The sequence below is a fragment of the Triticum aestivum genome, chromosome 1B (genome assembly GCF_018294505.1).
Source record: "Triticum aestivum cultivar Chinese Spring chromosome 1B, IWGSC CS RefSeq v2.1, whole genome shotgun sequence".
In the NCBI taxonomy this organism is placed as follows: domain Eukaryota; kingdom Viridiplantae; phylum Streptophyta; class Magnoliopsida; order Poales; family Poaceae; genus Triticum; species Triticum aestivum.
This window is the reverse complement of record NC_057795.1, coordinates 207,878,131-207,887,887: the sequence shown is the minus strand read 5'-3', so window position 1 is coordinate 207,887,887 and position 9,757 is coordinate 207,878,131.

Here is a 9,757-nt window from a genome sequence, read left to right as displayed (position 1 = left end):
AGTTTTTATCCGTCACTTTTAGTTTATCAACTGAATTGCTTGAGGACAAGCAATGAGTTAATCTTGGGGGAGTTGATACGTCTCCAACGTATCTACTTTTCCAAACACTTCTGCTCCTCTTTTGCACTCCAATTTGCATGATTGGAATGTAACTAACCGGACTAACGTTGTTTTCAGCACAACTACCTTGGTGTTTTCTTTGTGCAGAAATAAAATTTTTGGGAATTGGACTAAACTTGGCGGAGATTTATTTACTGAATATATAAAAATACTGGTGCAAACATCTACTGGAGGGGGCCACCAGTTGCCCACAAGGAAGGGGGCACGCCTACTGATATGTATCCAACGTATCAATAATTTATGAAGTATTCAAGCCATGTTTACAACAATTTTCTATGGTTTGGGTGCAATTTCATATGATTTAAATGGAACTAACCTGGACTGATGCTGTTTTTAGCAGAACTATCGTGGTGTTGTTTTTTGTGTAGAAATAAAAGTTCTCCAAATGCAACAAAAGTTATTGTGATTTTTTCGGAAGAAAAGAGGCACTAGAAGCTTCATGGGAGGGCTATAAGAGCCACGAGGGCCCCACACGGCACCAGGGCACGCCAGGTGGGGCTGGCTCGCCCTGGTACCTCGTGGGCCCCTTGTGGCCCATCTTCACGTGATTCCAACACTGAAAAATCCTATATATATATACAAACCCCCAGCAATAACCCTAGATTTGAAGTTCCGCCACCGCAAGCCTCTATAGCAACAAAAACCAATCTAGACCCTATTCCGGCACTCTGCCGGAGGGGGAAATCATCACTGACGACCATCTTCATCATCCCAACAGCCACCATGGTGAGGAGGGAGTTGTCCACCCTTGGGGCTGAGGGGTTTTACCAGTAGCTATGTGTTTAATATATATATAGGAGTAGGATTTTCTACAATAGCTTGTCGCAAAACTAGTTAAGGTTTTCAACGGTGTAAAAGTTCTCTAAAATCCTGAAAAAATACCGAACCAACACACCTACAATATAACATGATCCAACGGATGGATTCAAAAAATATGACTGCATGTGTCCTGGACAAAAAGAACAGATGTTTCAATATATATTGATCCTGCAGTGAGCTGAAATGCTTGTCTTTTTCACTGAGGATGCATAAATGCATATTTTCACAATCACACCATTGGATCATCTTATTATATTGGAGTGAGGCTTCCCTATTTATTTCATATTTTTTACTTACTTTTAAACCATTAAATGTTTAGCAAGCCTTAACTAGTTCTATGGCAAGCTATGATAGACACAGTTTTACCTATATATATATATATATATATATATATATATATATATATATATATATATATATAAACACTATTCTGATCACGGGATCAGAATAATATTCTGATCACAACATGAACTTCCCCGAGTAACGCGCGTGACCTTCCCCGAGTACAAGGTTGAACTTCAGCTAAAAAGTGTCCAAATGGGCTTGCGATATACCGTTGGAAAGCTATGAACACCTGTATCATGAACCAAGTTGAATTTTTGGCAAAATGTAAGCGGTTTAAGAGCAGTTTTGAAAACCATTTTTCCTTCATACAAAAAATGTGAATCGTATTTTCGATCGCATTTCTAAACCATTTATCGGAATGATGCAAATAATATAGCATTGGAATGCTGCTGCAAAACCGCTCCTTCCACATGTTGAAAGTTTTCTCTAATTCCTTATGGTTAAAGAGTAATTTGGAAAATCGTAAAATTTCGCAAACCGAACAGCCGAGTTCGTATTTTCGATGGCATTTCTGAACGGCTGACCCAATTAAGGCAAATGATATGGCATTCGAAAGCTTATGAAAATGCGCTACTTTTTCAAAAGTTTTTTTTTCTAATTTTGAATGGTTTAAAAGAAATTTAGAAAACAATATAAGTTCTAGCGATTTTGTATTTTTGAGCTAATTTTTTAACCGTATGTCCGAATGCAGCAAATGATATGGCGTTGGAAAGCCTGAGCAAATGCGAAAGTTTTTTGTATGTATTATTTCTCCCAATTCTTTATGGTTTTAAGTCAGTTTCAAGAATGATGAAAAATGTATTTTTGCCGTATTTTCTACAAACATTAACGGAATGAAGCAAATAATATTCCGTTGAAAATCTACGAAAAATGCGAAAGTTTTTGATGTTGATGGTTTTCTCTGATTCCTAGCAGTTTTCAAGTAATTGCGAAAATGGCGGGATCATTCGTTCTACCTTTATCGCGTAACTGATTCTTCAAAAATGCACTGCGTGAAGACTTGAACTTCTCGGCATGTCTACTTGAACTTCACTCTGTTTTTCACATGCTTTTTTTGCTCGTAGATCTCCATCCACTACTTGTAGCTCTCCATCCACTCACCGGAATTGAACAAGTGATATATCGATGGAAAGCTGATGTAAACACACAACTTTCCCGTGTTGATCATTTTTTCATACTCACGACGGCTTTAAAAGTTTTTCATGTGAAATTCATTCAGTGTAATAGTTGAACTTCTTGATGTTTTCACGTTGAACTTCTGTGACGTATTTTTATTTATAATTTTCTCATCCATTTCATCAGTGTTACACAACTGATATTCTTTTTGTACAAATATTTCCCATAATATTTTTTTTAACTTTACCCGACCGAGGACTTTAACTTACACAAATGATATTCCTTCCGTTTTGAAGTAAATTAGAAAATGATGAGATCATGATTTCTGCCTTCATCGCGAATGGGAATGCACTGCGTGAAGTAGTTGAACTTCTCGGGCATGTCTGTTTAAACTTCACTCTGTTTTGACGTGCCGTATTTTGCACTACGTGAAGTAGTTGAACTTCTAGGGCATGTATGTCTGAACTTCACTCTGTTTCACTTTATTTTGTATTTTTCTTATATGAAATACACACCATGTAGTACTTGAACTTCCGGTTGTTATCAATTTGAACTTCTCTCTGGTTTGAGAGAATTATTTTAAAACACAAAAAATAATATATTTTTTCTGTATTTTTGGACATCTAAATACACGGTGAACCTCTCTCACAAGAATTTTTTGAACTTTTCCTTGCCGAGCAATTGAACTTCTAGCAACCATTTTTTTCGTTTATGAGTTGTTTTTAAAAGTGCAAAAAATGGCATTGTGTATTTTCTTTTTTGAACAGGTAAATCCTAGGTTTTAATAAACTATTAACTTCTCTATTATTTCAATTTGAACTTCACCTTTTTATTTATTTGAGTAAAGAATTGTATTCGATTTTTATACGAAAAAAATCGAACATGGAAATACAAGGTGAACCTCTCTTGCAAGAATTTTTGAACTTCGCCGGACAGAGCACTTGAACTTATTTCAACAAACCTTTTAAGCTTTTATTTTTCTACACTTTTATTCTCACCTGAAATGAATTCTTCGCAGTACTTGAACTTCTCGTTGTTTTCACTATGAACTTCTGTCACATTTTTTTGTGTACGTCGAATTACGCATTATTGAAGCTCGGACGCCATTTTTTGTACACAATTCTTTGGAAATGTAGCATACCATATACACATTGGAAAGTTGTTGAATAGAAGAAACTATTTTCATGTATATCATTTTTGTTTCAAATTTGTAATGGATTGAAAGAATTAATTTCAAACAGAAAACGCAAAAAAACTGTGTGTTTTTCCACAAGTACATGGTGAATCTCCTTTACAAATTTTTTTGAACTTTCATCAACCGACAACGTGAACTTCTAGCAAAAGTCTTTTTTAGACTTTACCTCTTTATTTTATTTTTATATGAAACACACTCCATGTTGTCATTGAACCACTGGTTGTTTTCACCTTGAACTTCTCTATTTTTTACCAATAACTCCTAAAACACTCATTGAAATTGAGTGAAAGATATACCATTAGAAAGCCACCGAAGAGGTCTAACCTCACTTGTTGAGCATGTGGAGTTTTCTTTTCAAAATTCATCGCCCTTTATGAGTTGTCTTCAAAAAGGCAAAAAATGACATTGTTTTTTTTGTTTTTCGAACATGTAAATCCTAGGTCTCAATATACTTTGAACTTCTGTGTTATTTTAGTTTGAGCTTCACATTTTTAATTGTTGAAGACTTGTTTTTGATTTTTAAATAAACATTTAATTTGACAATTTTTTTCAATTTGAACTTCATGGTTGATTCTTCAATAATGACGGATATGTGTGTTTTATAAAAATGGTAAAATCCTATATTTTCTAATAAACATCGAGCCACTTCATTATTTTAGTTTGAACTTCTAGTTTTTTAAAGCATGGAAGATTCTTTTAAACTTTTCTTAGGCATTTCTTTTATTTTAATTGAACTTCATTTTATGCTTTAGTAACGAGAAACGAATCTGAGTTTTTTATAAACATTGAACTTCTTTGGTATTTTAATTTGAACTTCTTAGTTTTATTCTTAGTAGAAAATATGGTTTTTAAATAAGCATCAAACGATTTTTTAATTGAACTTCATACTTTTATTTTTCCTAGGAATTGAAAGAATTTGGTGAAGCTTGTTTTGTTCTAGGTCTATAAACATCATACTACTTTTGTTATTTTAAATCGAACGTTTTTGTTTTATTTTTTAGTAATGGAAGAAATCCGAGTTTCGCTATAAACATTGAACCTCTTCATTTTTTATTTTGAACTTCCGGGCTTCTTTAAAAAAGGGGGAAACCTGGGTTTTCCATTAACATCGAGTTACTTTTTTTATTTGGACTTCTTGATTTTATTCTTTAGTAGCGGGAAAATTTTGAGCTTTAGAGTAAAACATCGATCTGGTTCGTTTATCTTATATGAACTTCTAGTTTATTAGAAACAAGGGAAATTTGTCTTCAACTTAAACGTTTTTGAACTATTTTTGTTATTTTAATCTGACCTTCCACTGTGAGATATTTTGATGGTGTGTTCCTCTTTTTTATTTGAACGTGTTGCAATGAATATTTTTAGGTTTCATTTTATTACTTTCCCTCATCCGAACTTGTGGTGTTGGCACACGACCACACACAAAACACATTTTTCGCATGTGATTTTTGCATACTACATTTGTTTTATAAGATATTCTGCATACTAACATTTTTCTTGTGGTGGAGGTACTAAGGTATTAAGACAAGCACCTTGTGTGCTACGGAGGACATGCATGCACAAGGCACATGAATAAGAATAGTATTAGAACATTTTGTTTGCAAATCAAGCGAAAAAAATAAACTGTGCATACATGAAGTCATGCGTCCAATACCCACAATGAAATAATAATGAGTCAAAGTAATTTCACAAATGTGCACAATAGCATGGACCCCATGGATTATGTTCGGTGGTCGCTCCCACTAAAGAAGGCATAACAAAAATTATAATACAGAACAACAGTGGTTAAGCAATAAAGATTCAAGCCTTTTCATTTATTGCAATGTACATGTTCAGAGATTTTTCACCAGCAATTTTTCTAGTGTGCTGCCATCTGAAACTTTGGGTCTAGTTGTAAACACACGCTTCAGACTTCATATACCAGCAACTAACTAATGGGAGCGATCAAAGTTTCAGGTACTGTATAGAGAAAACGCAACAAATGGAGGGATATGCAATGCAAGGACTCACACATTCACACTAGGAGTTTTACTGTCGCAAACCCGGCCAGCAAACGTGAGTACATTTGCACCCACTGTGAGATCCTAACTGAACTTTTTGGCCAGTGAGACTTGGACGTCTCAGAGAAACTACTAGATGAACTTCGATCAGTGTCAAAAACCACACGTAGCACGCACACATCTCGCCAGGAGGCCTACGGCCGCGTCACAAGGCAGGTTGAGCTACAGCTGCGGCCTGCAAGGAGCCATGGCTGTGACCACTCTGGTTGCGACAGGGATGAGCAAGATGCTGGGATCCAGCTTACCTCGCGCGGTAGTGGTGAACGGCGGCAACTGGAATCGTTGGACTGCAGCGACGGGGTGGAGCTGGAGGATGCGGCCATGGCAGCACACTAGAAAATACACAAGTATCTGAAACAGGTACGTTCCAAGGAAAAGCCTCAACAATAGTAGCACTAGGCACTAGCAATCACACAGGCTACCTACGGATGCACACTGAGCCGCTACATGCATGCACACCACTCGCATACACAACACACAGGAAACGCATGGCGTGCCGGCACGCATGCACATGGCCACGCTCACCGCCTCCGCATGCAGCATCGCACACGCACACCTTCGTGCAGGTGCTGCGTGCTAGAGAAGGGGCGGCCTCAGGGACGATGAGGCACTTGCGGGAGGACGACCTGGGAACATGGTCGATGATCGGCGACAGGCGCTCATACGAAGTATTCCTTCCAGGCGTGGATCCATCGTATTGCTGTCAGTTATTTTGTTGAACTGATACATGAGAACTCCAGCAAATATTTTTTGGAAATATACTGAAGAAACGCAGCAGTTTTTGGCTGCAAGAAATGTTGTTGTCCTTACTGACGACGCATCCCCGGATGGATCGTTGGAGGACAAAACGAGAGGGAGAGGCCGTTGTCCGCGTCGGCGACGCGCTGTGCTCGAGGACGGAGTAGATCACCAGAGCAGCAGCACCTCCCACGCGCTAGCCCTCTGTTGGATTCGTGGCCTCCCAATGTCCTTGACGCAGTAGGTAGCCAAGGGTGACGATGTCGGTGAGATGTCCTTCGCTTTTGAGTAGTTCATCGGGGGATGGGGCTGAATTGGTGGCCGAACGCGTGGATCTTGCCGGCTGGCCAGGGGCGCAGGGCGCAGGGAGTCGAACTGACGCGGCTGGCCAGGCTGAACTTCACAGGAGCCTACCTCCGCCGATGAGAGCGCAGGATGGAGGACGCCACCATGGATGCACCGTGCTCGGGGGAAGGAGGAGGAACGAGAGGGAGGAGGCCGTTGTCTGCGTCGCGCTTGGGGACGGAGGCTCGCCGGAGCAGCATCACCGTGAGCAACCGCCGGATCGAGTGGCTAGTGCTTAGATCGGCGGCCATCGACGATGCCTTGTAGGTGGCCGAGGGCGGCGGCGTGGGTTCTGGTGGTGACGGGCAGGCGGTAGTGGTGGGAGCATCCAGGGTAGAGAGGAGGCTGGATGTGGGCAGGTGGCTGCCGTGGCGAGGGAAGGTAGCGGGAAGGGGGTCGGGTGGCACGGCGGTAGGAGGCGGCTACGTTTGGTCGGTGGCGGCAGGTGGCCGGAGTCACGTGGAGGTGAGGTGGTGCAAGGGCACGGCGGATGCGCCGGCGCGTGGGGCGGGGCTGCGTCCGATGGAAACGAGGCGGGTTGGATGGGGTCGGGGGGTTTGTTTTTTGGTTTCCCAGAGTTCAGGAACACCCGCATCGGCCTTATATAGGAGCGCCGTGATCCAATTAGTTATTCTAGTCCTGGGATTAGAATAGTGCCAATATATATATATATATATATATATATATATATATATATATATATATATATATATATCTTGTGGTCTTGATTTGGCATCATCTTCATGTACAACGAGCTTTGTTAATATAGTTGGATCATATGGTGTATTCCCCTTTTTATCTTGTAGTGATGAATTGAGTTTTCCCTTTGAGATTTCGTTATTATTGGATTGAATACTTTTATGGATTTGAGAACACTTGATGTCTTGCTATGAATACCCGTGGTGGCAATGGGTTATCATATTGATTAACTTGATGTGTGTTTTGGAACTCAACTCGTGGGTTCCCGAGGTGACATTGGGGTAATCTGTGCATAGGGGTTGATGAAAGTTCCTATCTTTGTTTCTATGGTAGAAATCTTGGGGCACTCTTTGAGGTTTTTGTGTTGGATTTAGTATCATGAATCTGAAATTGTTTGATGCATGTCGTATAATCACCTCACGGATACTCGTGGTGACATTGGAGTATCTAGGTGACATTAGAGTTGGTTGATGTGTATCATATAGCGATATTTTAGTATGAACTCTTAGATAGATCGATCGCAAATGATAACTTTGAGGTGGTTTCGTACCCTACAGACACTTTCATCTTATGTACTCCACTAGATAAGAAATTTGGAGTGATTCTTTATCACACGTTAAGGGATGGTTATATGATCCAATTATATTAGCATTGTTGAGAGATCGCACTAGTGAAAGTATGAACCCTAGGCCTCATTTTCTATGCATTGCAATACCGTTTGTGCTCAGTTTTGTTACTAGCTACCTTGCTGTTTTTATTGTTCCTCTTACAAAAATAAATATCTACTATCATTCCTACACTTGGATCACCATCTCTTCGCTGAACTAGTGCACCTATACAATTCACCATTGTATTTGGTGTGTTGGGGACACAAGATACTCTTTGTTATTTGGTTGCAGGGTTGTTTGAGATGGACCATATTCATCCTACGCCTCCCACGGATTGATAAACCTTAGGTCATCTACTTGAGGGAAAATTGCTATTGTCCTACAGAAGTCTGCGCTTGGAGGCCCAATACAAGTCTACAAGAATAAGTTGTGTAGTAGACAACAAGCTCTTTTCTGGCGCCGTTGCCGGGGAGGTGAGTACTTGACCGTATATCTTTAGGTCTTGCAATTGAATCTTTTAGTTTCTTGTTTAATCACTAGTTTGGTTTATGAAAGAAAACTCAAAAAAAAGGAATTGAGGTGGCCTCATATTATTGATCTTTATCATGTATTTCTTGAAAATGATGGAAAGGAAATTGTGCTCAATTGATAAAAGAAGAATTCAATAAAATGTTTGGCATAGAAATATTTGAATGATGAGCATGATTGCAATGTTGTTGGTATGAATTCTTTGAATATCCATGATGCTAATGATATGCAAATCCATAATCCCGGGGATGCTATGTTTGATGAAGATGATATTTTTATTCCCCCAAGTTTTGATGAGAAAATTTATTATGATGATAGCATTCCTCCTATTTATGATGATTACAATGATGAAAGTGGGTTTGGAAGAGTGTCAACTCTAGGTACTAATGATCCCACTATTTTGGAGGGTGTTGAATTTTATTGTGGATTATGATAGTGGATTTGGAGAGGTCATGACTTTATTTAATGATGAATCCACTATTTTAGAAGAGGTTTCAATTGACTATGATAACAAAGTTGCTACTTATGATGATTATTGTGATGATACTTATGTTATAAAAAGTAGTGATAATTATTGCCATAATTTTGAATATCCTTTTCCGGAACATTACTCTTTTAATGTGGAAACAATATATAGTATTCGAGTTTCATATGATACTCCCACTATTATGAATGAGAAGAAATGTGCATATGTGGGTGTAATAAAAATTCTATGCATGTGAATCATGAAAAGAATGCTTTGTGTGATAGTTATATTGTTTAATTCATTCATGATGCTACTGAAAATTATTATGAGAGAGGAACATATACTTTTACATATCTCAATAATATCAAGTTTCCTCTCTATGTGTTGAAAGTTTGAAGTATTGCTTGTTTTGCCTTCCTATGCTAGTTGATTTTTGTTCCCATGAATTGTTTGCTCAAAAAATCCCTAGGCATAGAAAGTGGGTTAGGCTTAAATGTGCTAGTCATGTGCTTCATGATGCTCCCGTTATGTTTAAATACCTATCTTTTATGTGAGCATCATTGAAATCATCATGCCTAGCTAAAAAGGCATTAAAGAATAAGCTCTTGTTGGGGAACAACACAACACGTTTACCTGTTGTTTTTGTGTGTTCACATGATTAAGCTATTGTAGTAATCATTTTTTACAGCTTTTGTTTCAATAAAGTGCCAAGTAAAGCCTT